The sequence below is a fragment of the Triturus cristatus genome, chromosome 8 (genome assembly GCF_964204655.1).
Source record: "Triturus cristatus chromosome 8, aTriCri1.1, whole genome shotgun sequence".
Classification (NCBI taxonomy): Eukaryota; Metazoa; Chordata; class Amphibia; order Caudata; family Salamandridae; genus Triturus; species Triturus cristatus.
Genome location: NC_140591.1, coordinates 331753557 through 331779992, shown reverse-complemented (window position 1 = coordinate 331779992; position 26436 = coordinate 331753557). Strand labels below are relative to the sequence as shown.

The 26436-nt window shown below is 45.0% G+C and overlaps 1 protein-coding gene and 1 long non-coding RNA gene across 3 annotated transcripts in view; one reads left to right on the top strand and one right to left on the bottom strand.

Moving 5' to 3' along the window:
* The window catches only part of LOC146802076 (uncharacterized), a 45036-nt gene that overhangs the window by 1566 nt on the left and 17034 nt on the right, over positions 1-26436 (bottom strand). For both annotated transcript variants that reach the window (XR_014967694.1, XR_014967693.1), the window contains 2 exons: positions 18535-18626; positions 15026-15199 (listed from right to left, as the gene is read on the bottom strand). This is a non-coding gene — a long non-coding RNA (uncharacterized LOC146802076). The remainder of the gene's footprint in view (positions 1-15025; positions 15200-18534; positions 18627-26436) is intronic.
* URAD (ureidoimidazoline (2-oxo-4-hydroxy-4-carboxy-5-) decarboxylase) overlaps positions 1-26436 on the top strand; it is a 116871-nt gene that overhangs the window by 75748 nt on the left and 14687 nt on the right. The window lies entirely within an intron of this gene.

Sequence of the window (26436 nt, the reverse complement as noted above, 5' to 3'; positions counted from 1 at the left end):
CATGCAAATCTGCCCTCAGGGAGTGTTTGTGACATGCTGACAACTAGACCAGTGACCTGCACACCACAAGCGAGTTTGCCTGCGATGGATAGCAATAAGGGCCCCCCTCGGAGCGTAAGCGGAGTGGTCTGGCCTGCCGTACGCTGGACTAGCGTAGGGCTTGCCACAATTACACATGGGCTCTGGGTGTGGTTCAGTCCATGTCCGGACAAGGAAGTGAGTGATGCGTGTGTCCCAGTTGTAGTGTCCACGGGACCCGGTACACAAAATGCAATGTAGCACCCTCTGACTGGCATCCCACAGGATGACCATCATTGACGCAAGGGAAATCACTGTCCCTACATTCATCCACACATGCATACATGACTGATGATGGACATGACACAGCAGTGCGTCAATGGATGTTTATTGCACATCCAGTGCAGTTATGCAGCCGGAGCGGTTCAGGGCAATGCCGTGTCATTGGTCACCAATCCGGAAGTGGCAGTCCATGTCGCTGTCCAAGGTGAGTGCAGCGGAGTGTATCGTGGGTCAGTGGAAGGTCCTGAGGCCATGTGCGGTACCAAGCAGACACAGGCCAGGTGGCGGTAATGCATGCTAGTGCCTGGTCCTTCTGACCACAGTCCCATCCACGTCCTCGTCCTCGGGTGTGTGCCCTGCCCCACCTGTGGGTGTTGCAGAACCGGCTGCCCCACTGTGTGCCACGGACACATCAGGGGCCTGAGTGGATACGCCTGCAGCACTGTGTGCCACTGACACATCAGGGGCCTGAGTGGATACGGCTGCCGCACTGGGAGGCACTGTCACACCAGGGGGCGGGGATGTGGATGGTGTGTGGGCAGCAGCATTCATCAGCGCTACGCCTTGTGGCTACAATGCCATGGTGGAGGTCAGTAGGGCATGACAGATCCCAGCTACATTTCGATGATGTGCAGCAGTGGCTGCCATCCTTTCCGCCTCCATCCGCAGAATGTCCTCCATGAGCCTCTGTATGTGTGCCAGCTCACGGCTGGTATCGCTGGAGCCACTCTGAGCGGACCGCTGTTCTACTCTCCGCATCATGACTCCAGCGATGTAAATCAGGGCTCGTTGGATACCATGGGGTGGACATAGACACCCAAGGATGGCGTCCAGTTTGGCAGCCATGATGCCGAAGCCCACCCACACCTGCTCAGCCGTCTCCATCTGGCACTCCAGCACACGGCGTTGGAAGACCATGTATTGTTGCTGGAGGTCTTGGGAGGGCGCCGGGGCTGTGGGTGCCTCCTGCTGGGTAGTTTAGGTGGTGGGTGGGGTCTCCTCGATGTAACTGGGCTGCCCTGAGCCTGAAGGTGAGTGGCGGATGAGGGCAATGATGTCTTGGATGGTTTGGGTGTCGATGCTGGCGTTGTCCTCCTCGTCATCCGTGAAGAGTGGCTGGGACTGCTCTGCAGGAGGTGTTGACGATGCCCCTGCGATGTGAAGGGGAGATGGTGTATTACTATGTGTCCACATGTGTGTAGACGCATGATACAGGTTGATATTCAGACAGCATGGCATTGTACATTGTGACAGTCTGTAGATCTGGGCGATGACCCAGAGTCATTGTGGGTGTGCAGTGTGCTGTGCTTGATTGTGCATGTGTGCCATTGTGCCCATCTCCACCCGTCCCCCCAGTACCTGGTGGTCACTCACCCTGTTGCGGTTGTGTTGTGTCCTGTCGAGCAGTGTTCAGTCCCCCGACTCCGGCCACTGTCTCCACGCTGATGACTGTCGACACCAGCTCCTCCATGTCATCCAGCTCCAGCTGTGGTGCTGGACCCCCACCTCCAGTCTGCATTGCTGCCTTCTGGTTGGCAGAGAGTTTCTCCTTGGTCCTCCGCTTGATGTCATTCCATCGCCTCTTGATCTCGTCCATTGTCCGCTTGTGCTCTTCAACGGCATTCACTTGTCGACGATGTCCTGCCATATTGCAGTTTTGGTGCCCAGTGATACGTTGGGGGTGATGAAGAGTTGCTGATGGTGTTCCATCACCTCTGTGACTATGATCCTGTTCACCTGTGGACTGAACTTCGTCTTCCTTGTCTTCTTGTCCTTACCCTTCCCTGTCCCCGTGGTCCCAGGCTGCTCGTCCGGGGTGCTTGTGGGGTTGCACTCATCCTCTGCGCCTGCTCCGGCTGCCTCCATGGTGCTTCAGTGTAGGTTAGTTTGTGCGTGGGTGTTTTTTCGGCTTTTATGGATATTTTTTCCACCTGCCAGGTGTGTGCTGCAGGCCTGGCACTGCTTATCACTGATTTCCTCATCGCGCTTTGGCCCATCTCAGGTTTTTGGTGTTGTGATTTGTGTTTTTATCTCCAAGGTGGTTTTATCGCAAACATTGTCCGTGGTTTCGGCAGACTATCGCGTGATACCGCCTTGTTGTGAATCCCACGTTGTCACAGGGTTATTTTTCCGCGATGGGCTGCGATATTGAAAGTTGTGTTACGCTACTCTTGCGGTAGTTATCACAGGTTCTTGTGAATATACCCCTTAGTGTATTAAGGGGTAAGTTTGCTGCCCGGCGCGGACCATAAGTTTGCTGCCCGGTACAGGTCAAAGCGGGGGGATGTTGGCGGCCAATGGACGACTTGTGCTTGGGGGGCAGAGGGAAAAGTGGTAGTCTACAGATACGACTTCCTCACTTCTGCCGCCCCCAAAAACAGTGCCACCCGGGGTGGACCACCCCCCCAGTTACACTACTGGTTGAGTGGCACAGAGTGTAGTAGAGTGGCATAGAATGGAGTGGCATAGAGTGTCATGGAGTGGTGTTACGCAGAGTGGAGTGGAGTGGTGTAGAGGGTGTTGTGTAGAATGGAGAAGAGTGTTGTGGAGTTGAGTGGCATAGAGCGGAGTAGATTGTTTTAGAACGTTTTTGTTCCATCTGGCTCACCACCCTCCATACATGCTAGCTGCCACTGGTAATAGTCCATCAAATCAAGAATACCACACATGAAATATAACTCCTCAGCAAGTTTGGAGTGTGGTTGAATCTTTCATGTTCAGGGGCAGACGCTGACTGACTGGTAGTCACAGTTAAGGCATTTCAGAACTTCTAAATTCCGGCCATTCAGGTAGGGGTATGTTTCAACACATGTAGGAGGAAGCAGATACTGCTGTGTGAGCGTATGTTTCTTGCTTCCAAGATCCATTGAGGGGCAGGTGACGTGAGTGCCTCCACACAAAGGATTCCCCAAGAAGGGCTGCTCACAACAGAAACCATGGGTCGGACAATATAGCTCCTAAAGATTGAGTAGGAACAAATGCTCATTTTGGGTGATTGCATTACAAAGTACAAAGTTCCAAATTCCCTTTTCATTTAATCGGTCCTTTGCAGAAATTGACAAACGTAGATGTCATGTAACCTCAGAAAATTCATATTGTCATTAATCGTCTTGTGTGTCAGAAGGAGGTAAATGACGTTTGGAGCATTTCGATTTATATTATCTGATGCAATGTTTTATATTTATCTATCCTTCGCCCATTGCTGCTTCCCTTCCCCACCCGTTGTGTTGCTTCTTCCCCTCGGACAGTGCTCCTCCATTTTTCCCTGCATGGGCACAGTTCTCCACCATGACACCTTGTATATTGACAGTGCTCCTCCATTATACTCTGTATGTCCACAGTGCTCCTCCATTACACCCTGTATGTGCACAGTCCTCCTCCATTACACCCTGTAGATTGACAATGCTCCTCCATTACATCCTGTATGTGCACAGTGCTCCTCCATTACACCCTGTATGTCCACAGTGTTCCTCCATTACACCCTGTAGATTGACAGTGCTCCTCCATTACACTCTATATGTTCACCATGCTCCTCCATTGTACCCTGTATGCACACAGTGCATCTTCATTATACCCTGTATGCTCACAGTGCTCCCCCAAACACCCTATTTTCTCACAGTCTTCCTCCATTGTACCCTGTATGTCCACAGTGCTCCTCCATTACACCCTGTAGATTGACAGTGCTCCTCCATTGTACCCTGTATGTCCACAGTGCTCCTCCATTGTACCCTGTATGTTCACAGTGCTCCTCCATTACACCCTGTAGATTGACAGTGCTCCTCCATTAGACCCTGCATTGCACAGTGCTCCTCCATTGTACCTTGTATGTCCAGAGTGCTCCTCCATAGATTGACAGTGCTCCTCCATTACACCCTGTATGTGCACAGTGCTCCTCCATTACACCCTGTATGTCCACAGTGCTCCTCCATAGATTGACAGTGCTCCTCCATTACACCCTGTATGTCCACAGTGCTCCTCCATTACACCCTGTAGATTGGCAGTGCTCCTCCATTACACCCTATATGCTCACCATGCTCCTCCATTGTACCCTGTATGCACACAGTGTATCTTCATTATACCCTGTATGCTCACAGTGCTCCCCCAAAACACCCTATTTTCTCACAGTCTTCCTCCATTGTACCCTGTATGCACACAGTGTGCCTTCATTATACCCTGTATGCTCACAGTGCTCCCCCAATACACCCTATTTTCTCACAGTCTTCCTCCATTGTACCCTGTATTTGCACAGTGCTCCTCCATTACACCCTGTAGATTGACAGTGCTCCTCTATTGGGAAACAGTCCGAACTGTGGTCTAAACCACGAGTGATCCGACTCCGCAAGCTTAACCACACTTACCACACATATGCCTTAACCATGCATGTGCGTGGTTAAGGCAATTCACGGTCTAGCTGCGGACTGCATTTGACAGAAGCAGGAAACAAGGAGAGATCTGTGGTGAGGTAAGTGGGGCTGGGGGGATTGGGTTGGGGTAGTTTTGTGGGATGGGATGGGGTGGGTTGGGTACTTTTTTGGGCTGGAGTCGGGGTTGGCTTGTGGGCTGGGGGTGGGTCATGAGTTGTTTTGTGGGGTGGGTCGGGTTGCTTTGTGGGCTGGGGCTGGATCAGTATTGTTTTGTGGGCTGGGGGTGGGTCGGGTTGCTTTGTGGGCTGGGGGGTGGGTTGGGTTGTTTTGTAGGCTGGGGTTTGGTCTGGGATAGTTTTCTGGGCTGGAGGGTGGGTCGGGGTAGTTTTCTGGGCTGGGGGTTTGGTCGGGGTAGTTTTCTAGGCTGGGTCGGGCTTAGTTTTCTGGGCTGGGGGGGTTCTGGGCTGGTCTTCAGGGCTGGGGGGTTGGAGATAGTTTTCAGGGCTGGGGGGATTGGAACTAGTTTTCTGGGCTGGGGCCTAGTTTTCAGGGCTGGAGGCTTGGGGTAGTTTTCTGGGCTGGGGGGGTCAGGGGTAGTTTTCAGATCTGTGGGGGTCAGAGTAGTTTTTAGGGCTGGGGGAGTGTTGGGGTAGTTTTTTAGGTCTCGCCTGACCCAGCGCATGTGCTGGTCTGGCAAGACTTTTTGTGAGGTCTCAAAAAAGTGCTACCACTGTAGCCTAGAGCTACAGTGCATGTGCGCGGGTGCGCGCGCCTCACTTTCGCGGCCGCACGGCCGCTTTGATGTTTGATCGCGATCACTTTCACTTTCGCGGCCGCTTTGATGTTCTCCGTGACCCAGGTTTTTTTTTCCTGTTTATTACTTCTATGTAGTAATGGTGGCACCCGTGCGCCGCCATTACTACAGAGCAGTAATAAACCGAAACAAGCATTGGCATAGCCAATAGGTCTCGCTTTTGGGACCTTAAAAGTATTTAGTTATGCAACTGTTGCATGGCTAAACACTTATAAGGTCCCAAAAGCGAGACCTATTGGCTATGCCAATGCTTGTTTTATTAGGTGTTAGGGTATTAGGCCTCAGGGCAGGGGAGGGGAATGGGTAGTTGGGGTCGTTTTTAGGGCTTAGGGGATGGCAGGCAGTTTTTAGGGCTGGGTCAGGGCTGGGCTGGGTCATGTTAAGGGACAGGGTTTTAGGCATCAGGGCAGGGGAAAGGCACAGCGTGGGGGTTGGGAGGGGGTAGGGGTATTTGCACAACTGGGCGGGAAGGGGAGTTTGTAATTTAGGGTGGTGGGAAGGGGGGTGGCGACCTTAGCAACGCAAACCCCTTTCTCATTCATGGTAAAGGCATGTGTAGTAAAGGAATGCATGGTTAAGACGCGGTTGTTGTTAAGACTGCATTGTTTAGGCATGCAGGGTTAGGGAATCCGTGGTTCCATCATACAATCTCCTCCAATACACCCTATATACTCACAGTGCTCCTCTATTCCCCCTATATTCCTATTCTGCCCCTTCATTTCTAACCCATCCCAACCCCTAGTACCCTGCACATGCAGCAGGTGGAGAGCAGGCCGACCATTTGAGCTCTTGAGAACAGCCACTGTGGGACACCTCCAACAACCACCCTGGCCATAGTATTCCACAGTCAGACACAGTTCTCAGACACGATACTCCAAGAGTAACTTTTCTGACTCCTCTATATTATGTTTAGGAGATTTGCATTATGCCTGCAGTGTCACTGTCCTGCCCGTTCACTGCAGGCAGGACAACGCCTAGTTGTGCAGGAGTAGAGAAAGGTGTATAGTGCCTTAGTACATTTGGACTCATTGAGTACGGCAGATCGATTGGGGGCAAAAACTTTTACTGCATAGTAGCGTTATTAGCCCCCGCTGTTTTTGCACCGGATGCGATGTTCACTTTTGGGAGCTAGTGACTGCCATGCATAACAGGCAGGACTTTAAGTGGGCCGGGTCCTCCCGGTGCTGAGCACTGGCAGTTCTAAAAAGAAGGTGCTGAGACAAGGTCCCTATCGGGCTCTCCATTTTTGCCCTCGGGTGAAAAAAACTCTTAACTCTGCAGCAGTGCCTCTCTTCACTGTCTTTTATGTAACTTCAAAGAGACTCCTTATAGTTCTTTCACAGTCTAATCATGTCAGAACTGAAGCATTTCCAATATTATATACAACGAAGCCGTAGTTGTTGCTTATTTATCTTATGCAACTAACAACCATTGACGAAGCCAATAGTCCTGGCTCGGTGTAGGCGTGATGTTACTTGTATTATATATCCAGATGCAATGACAGAAGCAGCAAAGCACCAGTCGGGCGGCACACTCTGCTAAGCACAGATTTTTAGCTTAGTATTTTAAGAAACGCCCTTTGAGAGACCCCCTCCCCTCCAGTTTGTTCATCCCTCTTAAAGCCCCGAGAACAGACATTATTGTATGATAATCCACTCAACACAATGTTTTGGTTGCCTGGGGTCCATCAGGTGCCAAGTAATATGTGGAGTGAAAGGTGCGGGGAAGCTTTGGGAGAAGTAACAGTGTGTGCACTGCTCAGAAAGTGAAACCTGGTGATCCCTTTACAGCGACACTTAAACCCACAACGACACTTAAACCGGGGCAGTTAGAGTCCAGCTGTGCAAGGTCTGTCCCCTATTCGACTTTCTCACCTGGCCTCGTGTTTTTCCAAATTACGTGTTGAATAGTTCAGTGCCTGGTACTTTTCTGTGCGCTCATCCATCCTGGCATTAAGTGCCTCGAGACAATGCCATTTGCGAAACTGCGCTATACTAGAACATTTCATCATTAATTGACTGAGACATTCATTAACCTAATGTCACATTTTTGGATATTTTTGTTTACAACGTGAAGAAACTTTTTTTATGAATTAATACGCAACACCACCAACCATCTGCGTGAACTCACATACTCTCTACCAATAATCGCATCTAACTCATATTCAATTAATCTACCACGAAAACTGTGCTAAATACACGAAACGGGTTCCTTGAGAACACAATATTAACTCCAATAACCAACCGTAACCAGTAAACACTTGTCCAATGGCTAACCTTGGGAGTGCTGCCCAGATTAAAACGCTTCAAAGCCTAGTCAGGGGCAGTAAACGCTATTTAAAGGCAATTACACCACAAAACAATACATTGCAAGACATACAGAAAAATGCCAAAAGATTTATTTTTACTCGAAATGTAGAAATTATTAACATCATTTTTGTTTCCTCGGTAAAAAAAAATGTCGAAAATACACACGCGCAGGAGCCTACCGGGCTACCGTAGCCCCCTCGCATTTCAAACCGGCACAATGCCTCCTTAGGCCTGGCCTCCCCCTCGCAAATGTGTAAGAAAGGAGGAAGCAGAAGGGGGCCTATTCAAGGGCTCCTGGAGCCTGTGAAGTTCCCAGCACTACAAATTATCCTTGTAAAAGCTGATAAAAGGTCAAAGCAATTCTTCGAGCACACGCTGCCGCTGCTGTAGATAGGCAGATATTAATGGCAGATAAGGCCCGCCTCTGCCGTCCAGTCTGCCTTCGCCTCTGTCTGCTGTAAAATCTCGGTTCCTCCCTAACCTTCCAGCTCTGCCTTTGATCTCGCCGCCTATTATTCCCTGCTCACTCTCTCTCTCTATCCCAGTCTTTTTTGTGTCCCGCCCCACCTCCGTGTCCCTCCGTCCCCCTACTCCCCAACCTCGTCTCTTCTGCTGGAAGATAGTTGCCGCGTGCAATCGTTTTCAGTGTAGAGCTGAGCTATAGTGTGTTTCTCCACCAGCCCCTCTTGATACCTCATAGTCCACGGTCCCTAATTTCAGTAAGGTGCATCTACTGAAATATAATTTTCGTAGGTATTCAGGTGCATAATTCCAGCCTCCTTTCTCTCTCTTATTTCAGATTTCTTAATTTTATTCCAGGGTTTCTAAAACACTTCACACGCTAACAGCTTTCACTTTTTCCCCTGTAATTCCAATCGCATTAAACATTCCTACTTTATACATTTTGTAAGCTAAAATACCAAAGATGCAAACCAACACCTTATTTTTACATTTGTAACCATCTAGAATTTATGTGACCCCACAATCCCTAAAATTAAATGCCACCAATTCTGCCTCGATATGCTGTACATTTAACCAACTTTAAATCTTAATTACTCCATTCAATGTCTGACTGTTGCCTCAAAGATGCTGAGTTAATGCAAGATGTATATTTATATATTCTAATCAAAATCGCTGCCTACGTGCACGCTGCCTTTATTGTGTGTACACTATTGTTTTATAATTGTATTTGTATCGCGCTTACTGCCCCAGATGAGGTGTTGAAGCAGTTTTTGGGGAATAGCACGCTACTTCGGTACCCAAAAACGTATTAGTGGCGGATTTGTATAGGGAACTATGTTGCTAATTTGAGCGGTGGACATGTGAGTCTTTTGGTTTGAGTGAATAGGATAGTGGAGGGATAGAGGAGGGAAGAGCCTAGAAAGTGTTATTTGTCATCACAAGTAAGATGAGATTTGGGATGAGTCAAAGGAGGAATAGAGGAGAGAAGAGTCTAGAAAGGGATTAGGTAGATCATAGAAGTACAATGAGGTTTGGGATGAGTCAAATGAGGGATACACGAGGAAAGAATCTAGAAACGTTTATTTGGGAGATCATATTAGCAAAATGAGGCTTGGGATGCGTCAAAGGAGGGATACTCGAGGGGAGAATCTAGAAAGGGTTATTTGAGAGATCATATTTGTAAAATGAGGTTTGGGGTGACCCAAGGAGGAATAGAGGAGGTAAGAGTCTAGAAAGGCTTATTGAGGAGATGATAGTAGTAGAATGAGGTTTTGGATGAGAGTGGAGGCAGAGGATATATTGAGAGAGGTATAGGATGAGACATGGAGTATGACTGTGTAAGCACTATATTAAAGCAAAATATTAAACAAATTAATAATAGCTTTACTGGAGTGGTTGATAAAGAGGTGGCATGAGTCTATGTACACTGGAATGTGGCAGGTGCATGTATAGTCAAAGTAAAGGTAGGTGGTGTCCTTCCGGACCTTCTTGTGTGTGCGATATGAGAGGGAGTGTGACCTCTGTATGGGAAGGTCCAACGAGAGCCAGGTGAAGAGACAATGGATATTCCCAAGACTGCTCAGGAAATAAGCCTTGGAGTTTAAAGACTTGATGAGATGAAAGTCTCATGCAGTAGAACCTGCCAATCAAGGTAGTTGATGATGAGTGCCAGTCGCAGGGGTCTAGCCTAAGTCCTTGAATATCTTTTTCATCGGGCTCCCAATGCGGACTTTGTATCATCCTTGCAGGATTGTCTGTAATGCCCTCAGTACGTGTTGCCCAGAAGGGCATCTCTGCTCCTGACAACCACAAGCATTCCAGATCTAGTTTTACTGGGTTCAGATTTACAAAGTAAAGAGAAACATAGGTGAAGACGGGTGGAGCTGTAGGAACGGACAGAACTCAGCCCTGCACTACCACCTTTAGCACCATGGGGAAGCAGACAACACTTCACCCAGTGAGGCCACAGCCTCCCTTATATTAGACCCCCTCCAACTACGGCAATACCCCATCTAACCCACACCCATGCTACCCACTGATATATACCAGCTGCTCAGAGCAGAAGTTGAATGTCAGCAGGATATTCACCTGGCTCGAAGAGCAGGTGTATCTTTTCAACCAGAATTTCCAAATCTGCATAGTTATTCCCCATTCCGAAGACTACATCTGGTAATGGGTGGATTTAGGAGTGAGCCTACCAGCCGGAATTATATATTCTGTACTGTGCCCCAGTATCCTCAGACCTAAATCCAGTCAACTGGTATTGAGGGTCAATGGCTCTTAACTGTCCTTATACTTCTGCAAATATGGCCGCCACAAGTGAACACATTGTGACAGTCGAGACCTTAATGGTTTATACATCGATAACTCAATTTACAGGTGCTTGAGATGAACAATCTACACCTGCCTACTCCCCAACTCAGGAATTTAAGGCTCTTCCATCCCAGTTGAAATGCTGCAGTACAATTACTTGTTTTAAGGAGAATCTACATTGAAACACCATGAACACCCTTTCTGACTCAGTCAACAACATATCTGAATTACCCAGCGGCGGCTCTCCGCTATGGCGAGGGAACGTCGCCCCCCCTGCCAGCAGCCTCGAAAAAATGAAAAATAAAGCGATAATAAACCCGGGTTTACTGTGGTGTAATATGGGCCCCCGCACCACCCCCAGTGTAGGGGCCCCCGAGCTTCAGGGGGCCCCCTCAGCGAGGTACCCTGGCCTGAGGGCTCATGATTGCGTCCAGAAGTGCCCCTCTCCATGTACCTTGCAGGTGGGCCCCCTGAAGTTTCATTACACCACTGTGGGATTATTATCATTTTATTTTATTTCCTGGTCGAGTCTTTGGGGGCGAGGCCAGGGGGGATGACAGTCACTGAGGGGAGTGGTTGCACAGTCTACCTTCAATGCGCACATGGGTTTGACATACACACTGAAGCTGTCTTCAACCTGAGCTGCGTTGGGGACAGCAGGAACAGGCTCCCAGTCTCACCAGGAGCGCAAATTGAGGGCGCTCAGGCCAGTCCTGATGCTGCTCCCATGCAGCCAGCGGCATGAGAGCAGTATCAGGATAGGCCACAGGGGAGTCTGGGAGCCTGTGCCTGCAGTACACTGGAGCCAGAGAGAAGAGGAAGACCGGCGATGCGGCGGTCATTTTTTTTTAGGTCTCGCCTGACTCAGCGCATGCGCTGGTCTGGCAAGACTTATTGAGAGGGCTCCAAAAAGTGCTACCAGGCCAGCCTAGAGCTACAGTGCATGTGCGCGGGCACGCGCGCCGCGCTTTACCGCAATTACTTTCACTTTCGCAGCCGCATGGCCGCTTTGATGTTTGATCGTGATCGCGATCACTTTCACTTTCGGGGCAGCACGGCCGCTTTGCATAGCCAATAGGTCTCGCTTTTGGGACCTTATAAGTATTTAGTTATGCAACTGTTGCATGGCTAAACACTTATAAGGTCCCAAAAGCGGGACCTATTGGCTATGCCAATGCTTGTTGTTTGTTTGTCTGTCGTCCCCGGTCTCCCTCCTCTCCTCCCACCCGCCACTTTGCCCACATACCAGCCGCTGCTGGAATTACCTAATGTTCCAAGTAACTGAACGTCTTCTTTCTACCCACTGCTCAAATCCCACCACTGGCAATGAGTCAGAGGATGCAAAGGTGTGGCATGAAGCACTTAACAAAACATACAATATACACATCGTTTTTATATAAGAAAATAACAGCACGTACATGGATCTCAGCAAATGGACATAGAATGACAAGCAATAAAGTTGCAATTGTATACACTTGGCTTTCCGAAAACTTATGGGTATAGTCAGGGTGGTTGTCTTCACCTAAAGCATTCTAGGATTCGTCAGCAGGTTGTTTTGAGGTTTACCGAGGTGCTGTTGTATCCAGAGAAAGCTGCCAGCTGTTCATCTTTTCCTGGGATGGGGAGACTGGTTAGAGTGCTTTTTAAAGTTTGAGCAAATATCCCATTTTATATTTATGCATTGATGTTTCCAAATCTAAAGCGTGGGGGTTGGGTGGGGTTAATGCTTTAAAATAGACAATTGCTCAGTTGCCAGGGGCTTTAAAGCCTTGAGCATGAAACAATCCAAGATGGCTCCTCTCTTAACACAATTTGTTGCCTTTAAGCTTTGCAGCAGGCTATTGTTTTGCCTTTGGGTAACCGAGCTTAGTGCATGTAGCTATTGGTCACTTGCAGCACGGTCACAATAGAGTTTGATTCTTTAGCAGATGGTCCATAAGCCGATAGCATCCATCTTGTTCGGTCCCTTTACCCGCCTCCCAACAGCAGAAATCATACAAGTGGCGCAAGTTTTGAAAACCATTGACTGTATCTTCTGGGCAAATGGCTGAGCACAGAAACGCATATGATGAAGACACTATTCTGCCTCAATGTATAGATATCAGAAATTAAATGCTTCCGCTGGTCACTGACCTGGGTCTCCCTCACCACCCATCTTCCCATCACAGCCAAAAAACACCCTAACCTCGTGGCCCTCTGTCACCAGACCTGGCTTTTCAATTATCCCTGCCCCAGGAAGTGCTAAATGTAAAAAGAGCAATTGATGGACAGAATACAGAACAATGTCATACATTCACCCCAGTACAGAGATCTGGCGCACACACCTGCTCAGCGGCAGGATACCTCTGCAGGTAATATTACACTCTGCAAATGTACATACCATAACACAAACCCTCAGTCCAGTGATGCTACATGACCACCTCTTCTTCACCGGAGGCCTTGCATACACCAGTCCCAAATCATTAAAGACTGTGTCGAGGAAGGCCTGTAATCGAGTACTGTAGATCACTGGTGAGTAATCGCACCGCTCCCCACAGTATGAGGCCCACGGCCCTGTCACACACATCTTTTACACAGCACTTCCTCTCGTCACATGGCATTAGGCCTAACCGTGTTGTGTGTTTCCCAGAGTTCTCCTTGCTCCACAGGTAGCATATGTTCATCCACAGCCTATGGGCACGTGGCCTCCTGTCTGCCTCGCAGCAGCAGCAGGGCCCGGCCTGGGGCCTCCGCCCCTTCCTGTGGGCGTGGTTAAGTGATCCTTTGATGTGTCTCCCTTCCTGAGGCTAGGGTATGGTGATTACCCCTCCCCCAGGCTCTGGACGGAGAACTCTGCTGAACGTATCGATCGAGAGGCTGGTATCACCGAAAACAGGAACAAAACTGGAGAACAAAGCGTTTTAGATGAACTGCAAAATATTAACATGAGCACTACCCTCAAAACACAGTCTGGGTGCATCAAATCACGTTCAGGGCAGCATAAATAAGTCCCACGCGAATTAATTTTGTTTTTATTTGTTTATTTTCTTCTCTTTTACCCTGCCCCCACGTATTGCCTTCCAGAGGTTTACACTACCACTGTACAACAAGGGTGGGGGGTATTTGCTGCTCTCTCACGCACGTGTTCAATACAGTTCCGAACAATGCTGACTCTATTGATCATTAGACCATCAATAGTCTGAAACCTTTCTAGGGACTGACATGATTAACAGTCAGCAGAAATGAGGAAATATATTTATCTAATGTTATAGAAATAATTATTTTCTATATCAAACATTAATTAATGAAATCAGTAATTAGAAACATTTCTCATTATTATACACAAACTATAGAATTTGATTAATGCTCTGAATACAATTTCAGTATACAAAATATTCACCAGTATGCTAGGAATTTCATAAACCATATTCATTCACCCTCACATTTATACTTCTTTGTAAAACAAAGTCTATTTCATTTTTATACAATGCACAGTTCTTATTTCCAGTGACATGCACTGTTTTCAAGAGATCGGTAGCTACACTAAAATGCATTGGCGTATGTTTCGATGGTCATAAAGGGATTCACCACCATCCACTTCGAGACAGCATGCATAACACACTACAAGAACATAGGAAAGTGGAGAATCCTGGGCTGACTGTAGTAACACCTGCAAACAATGATAAACAGGGATGCCGAACAAAAATCGCAAAGATTCCGCCCAATTCTGAAACAAGAGGACCACACACAGGTCCTCCAAGTAAAGCTATCAGAAACTCCACTAACTAAGAAACATCCTCTTTCTGCAAACTAGTCACAATGTGATCTGGTCACTGCAAGTCTAGTCAGTACAGAAGCTTAGAATGCCACAGAAGGCACCCTGAGGATTGATTTATCAAGGTGGGAAGGGAGAATGAATACACAAGTATCTTCCTGGGGAAAAACTATTTCCAAATGGAGTAACCAAAAACAGCTTGTAAGCGAAAATTAACCTTAGCTTCACATTCCCATATGTGGAAATGTATATCTTTCAATTCATCCACATTTAACAGGCGTCACCCACTATTCCTATATTCTCTCACCTTTTCTCTAACAAGTCAATGTGTTTCACCAGCAATTGCTGATGGACTTTAGATACAAGGTGACTACAGGAGGACAGCCTGAAATCTGCCCCTGTCCCACGCAGGCTAAGCAGTGTGGTGCGTCATCAGTGTGAATGTGATTACAAGACACCATTGCTACACCGCACCAATATGAATTAAGGGCTGCACTACACCACTTCAGGCTTTTGATGTGTACAGGCATCCTGAAGAGGCCACTAAAATGATTGCATATTCTGCATAAGTCTTTGAAAATGGTGTCCAAAAGGTTCTCTTAGAGCTTGTTGAAGTCACAAATGTCAAATGTCTTAATAATGTATTATCCCATACGTATGGTAATTAGTTCTGGTTTTGATTCATTTTTTAAAATAAACTTTATCTTACCACGATGACACAAGTTCAAGCCACCTCCATCAATTTTCATAATAGCCTGGCAGGCTCAGGCAGTATCCAGAATGCTTCCAGAGATTCATGCTCCAGCGACAAAAATGTAAATTTCTCAGATATGACATCAACTTCTTTGTATATTTCTTCTCAAGCTCGGGTGCAGCTCTAGACCTGTAAAAGTGTAACAGCTGGTGAAGGCTGACCCTGCCCAGCAACCAGTAGGAATAGGAGCTTTCTGAAAATGGTCATTTATTTTGAATGTTCTATAAGAGAACCTGCATTTTAGCACCTATGCTCAAATTTAGTGGAGATCATTTATCACAATCCATGTTAATGTTAGACGGTTTCTCATTTAAATCATCTGTTTGTATTCTGGAAGAGCTCCTAGTAATATTAAATTCCAACCACTTCATACATTTCTATGAGCATTTAAACCTCGATTTAATTGTAATATGAATCCAACAAGTCCTGGCAATCGAAAAAATTTCAGTATTTTCTACATTTAATTTGGAGCCTGAAAGTTGGCAATAATGAAATTAAGACTATCAGATGGGGTTTTGGATTACTGAGTTCTGCTTATAAATTAAACGTAGTTATTTTACACAATAGATTACATCGGAAATAGAGGATAAGGCCGTCTGGATGCATTAGAGTGACAATGAGCTATACCCAGATGTGAAGAAATTGGCCCTCCCAATAACTCCATTGTGACACCCCATAAATGCTTTATTTGGCTCGAAACAGTGTTGTTTTTGACTGATGTGGGATTTACATGAATGCAGTTATACCACATTCCTAGTTTTTTCCCTGATCATTACACAGACTAAAAGCTTGTGAACCCTCTGGGGTGACAAATGAAGAATTACATTGGAATTAGGTGTGTATACCTGATTCCCAGGTGAATTTACCATTTCTATCAGTATCCTTGGAGGAATATTCAAAATTCCATGGTAATTGCGTGTCTCAAAATTACCAATGCCTGCAGTATCAATCATTGCGTGTAAGAATTCCAATGCACTTTTTTGTTAACCCATATAATAGAGGCCAATGATTGATAAAGCATAGAGGTTGGTGAGCTAACAAATTAAGAGGTAGAGCTGAGCCACAGCCGAGAAAAGGGTCTGGCTTGTCTTAATTCCCCCCCCAACCCCCCACAAGCCCAGTTCTAAATTAGGTGCCATGTAATTCGTGTGACAAACATAATTTTGGAATAGGATATGGTGACTCCCAAATTCAATAAAGTGTACTTCTTTAACACATGGACGTTTTACACTGTAGACATGAAATATTTGAAAATCATTTATTAAAAGAGAATTTTTAAATATGCACTGAGAAACATTCCATCCCATGCCCTGATGACGATGCAATTAGGGAAGAAAGAGGCCTGGATTCACAGGATGCTGAACTCCGACCAGTTCACCAAGACACATGGTTGGCAGCTATAGTTGTGAGTCCACATCGCCTCCTTTGAAAGCTCGGCTTTTTTTGGACTCAAGGTTCTAAGAGGATCTCAAGATGAGCCAGAGCCAAGCATCTGACTCGAGCCTGGCTCCAGCATTCAAGGGCTCTCCCACAGCTAGTTAGCAAGCACATGAGATATGTCCTAAAGTTCATAATGCTAGTGGTTAAGTCTTGGGTATCTTTTTTACAATTAGATAGCATTGATAATATGCTAAGATGTGACAATCAGGAAACACTTACCAAGCCACACCGTGACAACTCAAATAGAGCAAACCCTTGGAAATCAGTTGTTTTAAATTACAGCATTGCTGGTAGCTAGAGTATGGTTTTAAGAATACAATAGGTGTCTAAAAAACACCCATACCGAAGACTGGAACCAAGGCTTAATTAAGCTGCCTCTGTGCTTAACTTGAGCTGTCCCGTGAACATTAACTTTTCTTCTGATATCCTCTGTCTGGTCCCTTCTAAGTCTCCCCCTGCAACATATTAATTCTGCTATCACCTCTACAAAGAGGCCTTTGATCTAAAACAATAGCAACCAATAGGTGTAGTTTCTTGTCCTAGACAAATTTTGATTCAACTCTAAGTGGAAGCTTCAGCTGACAGTTAGTTGATTGAGTTTGATGGATAGTGCAAGTCTGCCCTGGAAGAACAGAGCCCTTCTCTATCTTATCCATCTAAGAACTCTGCTCTTGGGCCCTGTAGGCAAATTTTAGGGAAAGTCAAACTACCCTTCGCTACTTTAACGCTGGCCGCAAAGTTTTGGGCTATTCTTGCCGATTCCTGTGCATTTGGACCAATCCTGATCACTATTCCCATTGCAAGCCTATAACCTGCAATCTATCTTTATCAGTATTAGAAGGTGAAAGTGTGCTGAGCTCTACCAGCCACGAAAAATCTAAATACTCCCAAACATTTTATGAGTAGTTGCAATGTCTCAGACTAAGCTTGCTTACTCCTGGGTATTTGGTCCCTTCCTGCTGAACCACTGCACCAATATAACCCACAATATACCTTTATTGAAAATGGAAGATGAAAGTATGCTGAGCCCTTCAAGCCAGAAAATATGGTGGTTATATTGGTGGTGGTGTCTATGTTGAGTTGTTGTGGAATTGGTGTTATTGGTATTATAATAGTAATGGTGGTATTGATATTGGTGTTATTGGCAATGGTGATGTGGTATTGGGGTGGGGATATTGGTAGTAGTAGTATTGGTGGTGATGTTGGTGGTACTGGCAGTACTGGTAGTATTGGTGGTACTGGAGATGGTGCTGCTGGTGATATAATATTGTTCGTTTCGGTGGTGGTAGTAGTTTTATCAGTGTTGGTGATATTGGTGGTGGTGATATTGATGGTGATAATATTGGTGGTAAAGGTGTTTTTGGTCATGGATTTATTTTTGTGGGTGGTGTTGGGTGTGGTATTAGTATTGATGGTCTTGACACTATTTGTACCGTATTTGTCAGGTTTTATTGGCGGCAGTATTAATAAAGCTAGTATTGGAGGTTTTATTGTTGGGGGTCATATTGGTCATGGCTTGGTATCAGTGGGGAGTGTTATTGGTTGTGGTGTGGTGTTTGGAGTATTGGTAAATTCATGAAGGGTCCACATTGCAGGATATGTAAATATTCTTGATTAAAGGTGACAAAAGACTACCTAAAGAAGCACATCTAAAGCATGCACAATTCTAATAGCTTTCCACAGTGTATAAGAAGAACTGTCAATATCCTCAGGTGGGCTGCTCCTGTGTATTCAGAGTTCATATTCTTTCAAAGTTCCTAACCACAGATTAACTCATCAAAGAGGCACAGCACACAATGAACCCATATTTCAAGGAGGAGAAATTGCAAAATACCTGGGTTAACTAGCTATTAAGCATATCAAAAACACTCTGCTCTATCTTTAGACACATTAAAAGTAGAATGTTTCATGTGCATTTTAAGCTGACTGATATGAATTGTGCAACCCAGAGAAGAGTTGAACAAGCAATCAACGCTTTCGTGTGAGGATAACAAAATACAATCAGTCAACTCCCAATTGCTCACCATTGTCTTGTGCGTATATATAGTGCACGTGGCAGACTCACTCTCTGCTCATTCATCTTGAAGTCTTATGGCCCCTTAGATGTAAGCAATCCCTGCAAAATGAACAGAAACAAATCTGATGTAAGCACCCACAAAGAACAAACCCGAGCAATGCCCAAGCAGGGATGTAGCAATCAATGGTGCAACAATTGCAGTGGCAGAAGGGATTTGACTGTGGGATTTGACTGGACCCCAGTTTCCAATACACAACCAAGTGTAGTGAAGGCAGCAATTTAGATGCATACATTGCTATGTTAGCATAAGCGCGTTAGATGTTAGAAAAGCCATCTTGTCACTTTTGCTGCTTTTGTACACGACACTGCAGAGACATGTTATTATTTGAAAACTGCTTGCTTGCCTTTTCTTCACATGAGAACTGTCTGTTGTTCACATCCCTAGACGTGCACTGCGACCTTGGTCTGAACATTGTGTGCAAAACACTCTGAGCCACCAGACAATGTATGTTTTTGAGTTCAGGTTGATCGGCCCACTCTCTAGCCATAATACGCACACAGCTGCAAATACCTAGGTGTCGAGAGCCTTTAATATTACTGTTTGCCTGCGTTAGAAACACATTCTGGAGAAGAACATTTCCAGGCGCAGAGCAAAGCTGATCCTGTGATGTGATTCACCTAAGCTGATCTTTACGGTATGGGGTTCCCCATTCAATCCTAGAGACCTTCTATTAGTATAATAATACTAGCCTACTAGCGAAGGGAAGGTGGCTGTATTCCACTGTCATTTGTAATATGATTTCTCCCTTCATTTTCTATGGTATTGTAACAATACTGATGGTTTTAATTATAATCATTTGTCTGCTTATGTTAGCCAAAGTACTGCGTCTTAGGATACGTAGTTTATAAAATAAACCTTTTAAACTTTACTGTGTCTCTGATTACTCTTGTTGTGGACTGATATGAGAATAATAGCGAACAGGTATATCTGATTCCCACCATTCCTGAGAGTACTCTAAGTCGCTTGTTCTGGGTTGTCTATACATTGGGACCTCCGAGAAAATACGGATAACAAATGGCACACTGATGCTGGTCGGATAGCGGTTCTGGGCACTGAGGTGAGTTTTTGGTACACCACAATTCACTGAGGTCCTGGTTTCCTGCGCATAGTTCTGTGCATGAGCAGAATCCCTGCAACACAAGGGATCATTTCCTGTGCTCGCATTAGAGCACATGGCACTCTTCCAGCATCACTGCTTCCAAATTGGTGACCTGGCCTGTATAAGAGATTGACATCCAGGAAGAAAATGCAGGCTTCCTTTTAAAATGCATCCCTGGAAGATAGTGGTCATAAAAATAACTCTTCATTCCTCTTATGGAGGAGGCATCAAAGGGACCAAATAACACCCAAAGAAGTGAAGCATCAGCAGGCTTTCCAACAAGTAGCTCAGGAGCTACTGGATGCTTGTTTCCCACGCCCTTAAAGTCACTCTCCAAAGTGAAGCTTAGTCCAGTGCATCATTCAGAAGATTTATGTGAATTAAAAATTACAGAACTGCTCATCTCAAGACCAGTGGTAGTCAGTCAAACCAATGGAATGGCCTCAAGTTAAAATGCAAACACGCCTGCAGCATGACCGTATATATACACTCTCAATCTAGTAAAGTCATATGGAGATTGGAGATGTTGTAGGCCTCACTGTGTCACTCACACTATGTTTATGAACAATGGGCCAGGAAAGAAGAGTCCCAGCAGAAGCGAGAGCTGGAGGCATAGCAGAGTCACCAAAGTGTGAGTCGTCAAGAGCCAGAAAGAAAGTGTGTGAGTTGGGTGCAAGATCAGTGCGGTAGCTGAAGACAACAGGGACTAGATCCAGAGCTGAAATTCACTTCCAAGTCTTACTGTGCATGCATCTTTATGTGTACTTGCATGTGTGCACACTTGTATGTGTGTGTTTTTGGTATTGTGTTTCTTCATGATAAACAATGTTGCTTCCTAAAAGCTATGCCTGGTGGCAAGGACCACCAAATGTACATGTGGCTTCCCATTATGCCGGATTCAATCCTTGCACAGTTGTGTCTGGTCCTGCAGTCCTGGCATAATACTTGTCATTCTTAACATATTTTGGACATTCTTACTCTAGTTGTTAATGCTGACAGCCATCTGTGATGAATTCTGAGCATGGCTGACCTAATTTGGCTAACCCTGATATATTGCTGGCCGTTCCTTGCTTAGTAATAGCCATGACTGACATATTGTGAGAATCCTGGCTGTTATGGTGTCCAACCTTGGCACGGTGGTGCCTCTGATATAATTGTGAGCATTGTTGGCATATTATAGGCATGCTTGGCGTATGGTGAGCATCCATGGCATGTGATCATTACGCCAGGACATTTGAAGCAGATTATATCCATGTGAAGCATTTGGACATGTGAGTACTTGAAAATGACAAGCTGATGTTTGCGGATCTTTTAGTTAATAAAAATGAAAACTGGTATTTTGAAGGCAAAAGTATGTTTCTTTCAGAAAACAATTTGGAAAATTGAGTCTGTTTGCCAAAAATGGAAGAGGTAGTTTATTGAACAGAAAATACTTTCAGAAATTGATAGACAAAATGGTTGCATTTCCAAAACATATTTTAAACAGATGGTTGAATGGTACATCAAGGTGAGCTGGGGAGGCTTATTGCAGTGGCTATGTCTTTTGTGCTGCATCAGGTGCTATTTCATTAGTTATGTGGAGGCAGTACATATTGACAACACTTTTGCTGGTAACCCTGCATGAATTATTTGGGTTTTTACTATTGTAGCGTTAACAACATATGTCGTCACTAATATACAGTGCTAAATTTTGTTAGTCGCTCAAGATGGTTTTTGTTGAGCAGAAGTAGCTCTTATTGTAGAAAAGGTTAGAGACCCTTGCATCAGACAATATGACCAACATGTCTGTGAAAGTGGAAGCTCGAATTCACATCTAGCTGACAGACTGGGGACATTTTGGAATAAGTTGCTCATGCCCCCCTCAAGCCCAGCCTAAGTCTGCACTCTCTGTGGGCAAATTAGAATTGACCTTCTAATCCATGAGAGTTGTTCCCAGTCCCAGCATGTTCTCCATCCACTCATAAGCCTAAATACTTCTCTTAAAGACTTTGTGCTATTATTGTATTAGCCTAGGTAGATTCTTAACGTTTGTTGTGGGAGAGATGGTATGTTTTCTGAGGCTACATCCCCAATGATTGGTATGATCTGTCTCAAGGGAGTAGCTAGAAAATTAAAAGACCCCCCACTTGAACCATACCTCTACTACGAGCACGCAAAGTGAGCAAACCTGACCTTTATCCATTCATTCTCCTCTACCCTTTCATACTTCTTCCGTCCATCTGTTTATCAATCCTTTCACCCTTCTATCTATCATCCATTCATCTGTCAATCCCTTCACCTTTTCATCCAACCAACATCCATCGATCCACCCTTTTATACATTCTTTTTTACATGTACTATCTGTCAATTCCATATCTTTCCACTCATCCATCCTTTAATCTCTGAATCTTTTCATTCTTTCATCCCTTCACATGCTAATACCTTAACAGCTGATTGGCGAGCTATAAAACATCAATAACATACATCTCTTTTCCCTTACACCTATCCAATGTTTCCCTGTTTCACCCCATCCTTTCACCCCTTCACTCTATTATTTTACTCTTCCATTCATTCATTGCTACTCCCATTTATCCTAATTTCCACCTTTTTTGGTTTCACTCTTCTTCTTTTCACCCTTCCTTTTTTTCTCCTGTTTATTCTTTACTTTTTACCTATATTTTTTCTCATGCTTTTTGCTTTGTTATCTTTGTCTCATGCACACTTTTTCTGTTTTTCCCTCTCTCAGTTTTGTCCCCTTTGTTTACCATGACGTGATTTCCTTTTCTCTTTTTCCTTTACCTATGGTGACACCCCTATGTCATGGTGTTCCCTATACATTATTTATTAAACTTTTATCTGGCGATGCAAGAGGCCACAAATGACTAATGTATATTTTGTTGGGATCAAGTTCACTCCGCCAGCCCACAAAGCAGCAGGACACGAAGCATAATATGGTAATAACTCTAAGTTACTATCCTTTTATGTTTCTACTTGGCAGTACACTGCTTAAAAGCAGTGAGGTGATGCGCCTACGCCATAGTGGAGGAGCCATCACTGTGTAAACGTGAGACCTATTGTATTTCAAAGAAGCGGCCGCCATTGGCCCGAGCTGCTTGCAAAGTGAAAGCGTGTTGCAGGAAAGCATGTCGTGCCTGCAGTAGGTGAAACTCATTAAAGAAATTAGCGCTCACAGACTAAATAAGATGTACCATGTAACAAACGAAGTAAAATGGCCAGTACTCATGGAAGGTTGCAAATTAAGACAAGGTGGTACGAAGGAGGGACTAACAAGGCTATTAACGAATCAGAAGCTAGCATTTAGGAAGGACAATGACACAAGCCAATTACAAATATGGGCGGACAGTGGGTGGGGCTTCAAGTCCATTCTCGAATACAGCATGCCTCGCAGAGCAGCACATGCGCTGCTCAGGCTCGACCTAAAAAAAAATGATGGTCTTTACCCAGTTCTGAAGCTCTAACAATCAACAGCAATAAGAACTCTAGAATGTTAGTTTGCTTGATGACGTTTGCTTAGGTTTTGAGACATATTTTGACATTATTCACAGGAAAGCCTGTTTAATAAAAGCAACTGTGTGGTACAGGTGTGCAAGCAAAATCACCAGTCATGGAAATATGTGCATCTCTGTCCTAACCAGCACTGTCTTAACTGCAAACGCAGGGTTATGCTGGGATTGAAAAAGGCTGGGGCACCAAAATAAATGTGGCCTCCTTCAGCGAATTTGATAGCTAAAAAAGTGGGCCTTGTTTTCAAGTTGTGGCAGTTTTTAACTTTTAAAGACACACTGCATAATTGTTTTGCAATGTATGGAAGACTGCATTGTTTGTTTTAATATCAGGGAAATTAAGGCATAAAAACAGCCCCAAAAACAGGTCCATAGACTGAGTTGTAAAGCCAGCCCTTCTGTCACTGCCTTATCTCCTTATTGGCTGGGTCACAGGAATTATGCAGCAAGGGAGGACTAAATTATACAGCAGTGTGTATAAAATTATGCAGCAAGAAATTGAAAATCATGTATGGGACATAATGCGTCTCATTTTGCAATAGTGTAAGGTCACTATTTTGTCATTTTCACACGTTAATACTGTCTGGACCAAGGTTTCACCAAGTAGTATTAGTATAACACCCAAATATAGCAATATGCAACTGAAAGGTGAACAGTCCACCTTTGTGAAGTACCTTCTGCTGCTCAGTAACACACATTGCTGCTTTTTTTGTAACTTTTGATCCGTTAGAGGTAGAAACAATTTTTTTATGTTGAAATCTTCAAATTATGCAGCAGATGATGGATTATGTGGCAAAAGCAGCAAATCCCTAATTATGTGAAAAACAGTGCGGATGCAGAATCGCATTATTCCATTAGCCCTGTTTATAGTAGGCCAATCCGACCATGTGTGCGCACAGCTCCCATGCAATACAAGTGGAACTTACTCTCACGCACATGAGTTAACAATAAAGTCTGTCCTATCAACATGCATAAACATAGCTGTGAGCAAATTACAGTTTTGTGCCCAGAGCATTATGAATTTTCCCTTAAAGATGGCCAGAATTGGCAGAGTTTCATTCTGTGGAATCACGTAGAATGACATTACATTTCTGCAAAATTGCACTGCATGGCCAACTGGGCATTAAGTGCTAGTTTCATAGTGCTAAATGCACCCACGTGTCCAAAAATGGATGCAAGGGTGCATGTCCACTGCATATCACTCAGCACCCTTACAATACTCTGCAGTGATTAAAAGTTAATTACTGCAGAGTATTCAAGGGCGCCGAGAAGTATGCAGTGGGTTCTAAACTTTAGGAACCACTGCATACTTTAATCCCACCGATGGAGCGGCAGAATTTAATTAATCAAGTAATTCTGCGATACAAGACTAACCCGGAATTACTAAAATTCCGCCAACTAAATTAAAACCTCCACCCATGCATATTTTTCCTTACATGTGTTATTCTTTGCTAACTCCCACATGTGTCCTTGCGGTTCGTTTTCATTGTGTATGTACTCTGGTTAACTTGCACTATTGCTTTGAATTTACATTGTGTCCCTGCTTTTTCCAGTTGTTCTTGCGTGTTATAGGCCTGTGCCAGATCATAGTAAAAGATGCCATTTAGATTGGTTCACGAGTGCAGCTCAGTTACAGACTGTGGGGCTTTTTTATAAGCCCATTGCACGGCCGGTGCGTCACTTCTTTTGATGCACCGGCGGCGCAATGGGTTTGCCCATATTTACAAGGCCACGTGAAGTCATCCTGTGTGACTTTTCATGGCCGTGCAGATATGGGCCCCTTTCACGCATTACGCAATATCCTTAGAACTTGACGCATTCCCATGTTTACAACATTTTGTAAAACTGGGAATGTGTCAGAATCCTAGGTAGGAGTGGTGCAAATAGTAGAAATACTTTTATTTCTCCTAGTTTTTAGGTTGAGCCTAGCGCAGCGCACATGCGTTGCCCTATGGGAGGCTTCATATAATCACTCTAAACTTTTCTGTGTGGGTCTGACTCCCCCCACGCATTTGGTTGGCTGTTGGCTGTGTCAATTTGAAATAGGAGGATACAAATGGGTAAAGGCAGGCGCATGTCCCACATCTTTTGCAAATGTTCACTCCCACAGCGTTTCGCTTGTGAGAGTGAGCATCGGCGCGCAGAATGGCAGCTGCATTCCTTAAATTCCTTGCAGCGCACACGGACCACTCGTGGGCCTGTTTTGTTTTTATCATGGCACAGGGTGCTTCCTGGAGCCACCACACACATAGCCCATAGAGCCTCCGGGGACCTGTGTTTACAGGGGCTCTTGTGTTAGTTTCACACAGCTCGCGCGCACCACTCGCGGGCTTTAAGTGAAAACACGAAGTATACGGGTGTGCGTTTTTTATACCTCGGGAGAAGCCTCTCTAGGCACGTGCCAGGTGGGTGGGGCATCCAAGGAGTGCCCGAGGCTGCTGAAATACCTCTTCGAGGAGGTGGAGTGCACGCATGAATCGAGGGTGGGTGGCTATTTCAGCTTTGACCCCCTTGGCTCAGCTCGACTGCCGTTTTCAATCCGATTCTTTTTGATTGCTATTCTTTTCCTGCTCTTTGACCTTGAAATGGCCCTTCTATTACCAAACCCATGAGCATCACAAATATCCCCAACAAACACACTACTTTGAATGACAATTATCTTACTTCTTCTTACACTAGGACTAGTATGTGAATAAACACAAGGCAGCTTAGAATGAGCCGAATAAGTATTTATTCTAAACAAAAATACTGATTTTGACTCAGTACATTTTGGTTCAACCCCAAAAATACTTTATGTCATCAACATTATTTACAATTATATCAGCATTTACACTAGGCACTACTGGACTGATGCTTCATCAAATACATTTTCTATCCACCATTCTCTGCCTAGAAGGAATGATACTTGCAATATTTATTGCAATCTCCGTATGAACAACACAAATAAGCATGGGATACCACTTTTTAACACCAATGCTCTTATTAACCCTATCTGCATGTGAAGCAAGTACTGGGCTTGCCCTTATAATGGCTACAACACAAACTCATGGGACAAACCATCTAAAAAACTTAAACCTATTGCAATGCTAAAAATGTTAATCTCAACCACAATGTTCCTCCCGCTGGCACGACTAGCCAACCCGAAATGACTATGAACCCACTTCCTAGCAAAGAGCTTGATTATTGCAAAGTGGCTGCACATTTCCTCAAGATCGTGTGTTTGCGTGGAAGGGAGTAGGGACTTGC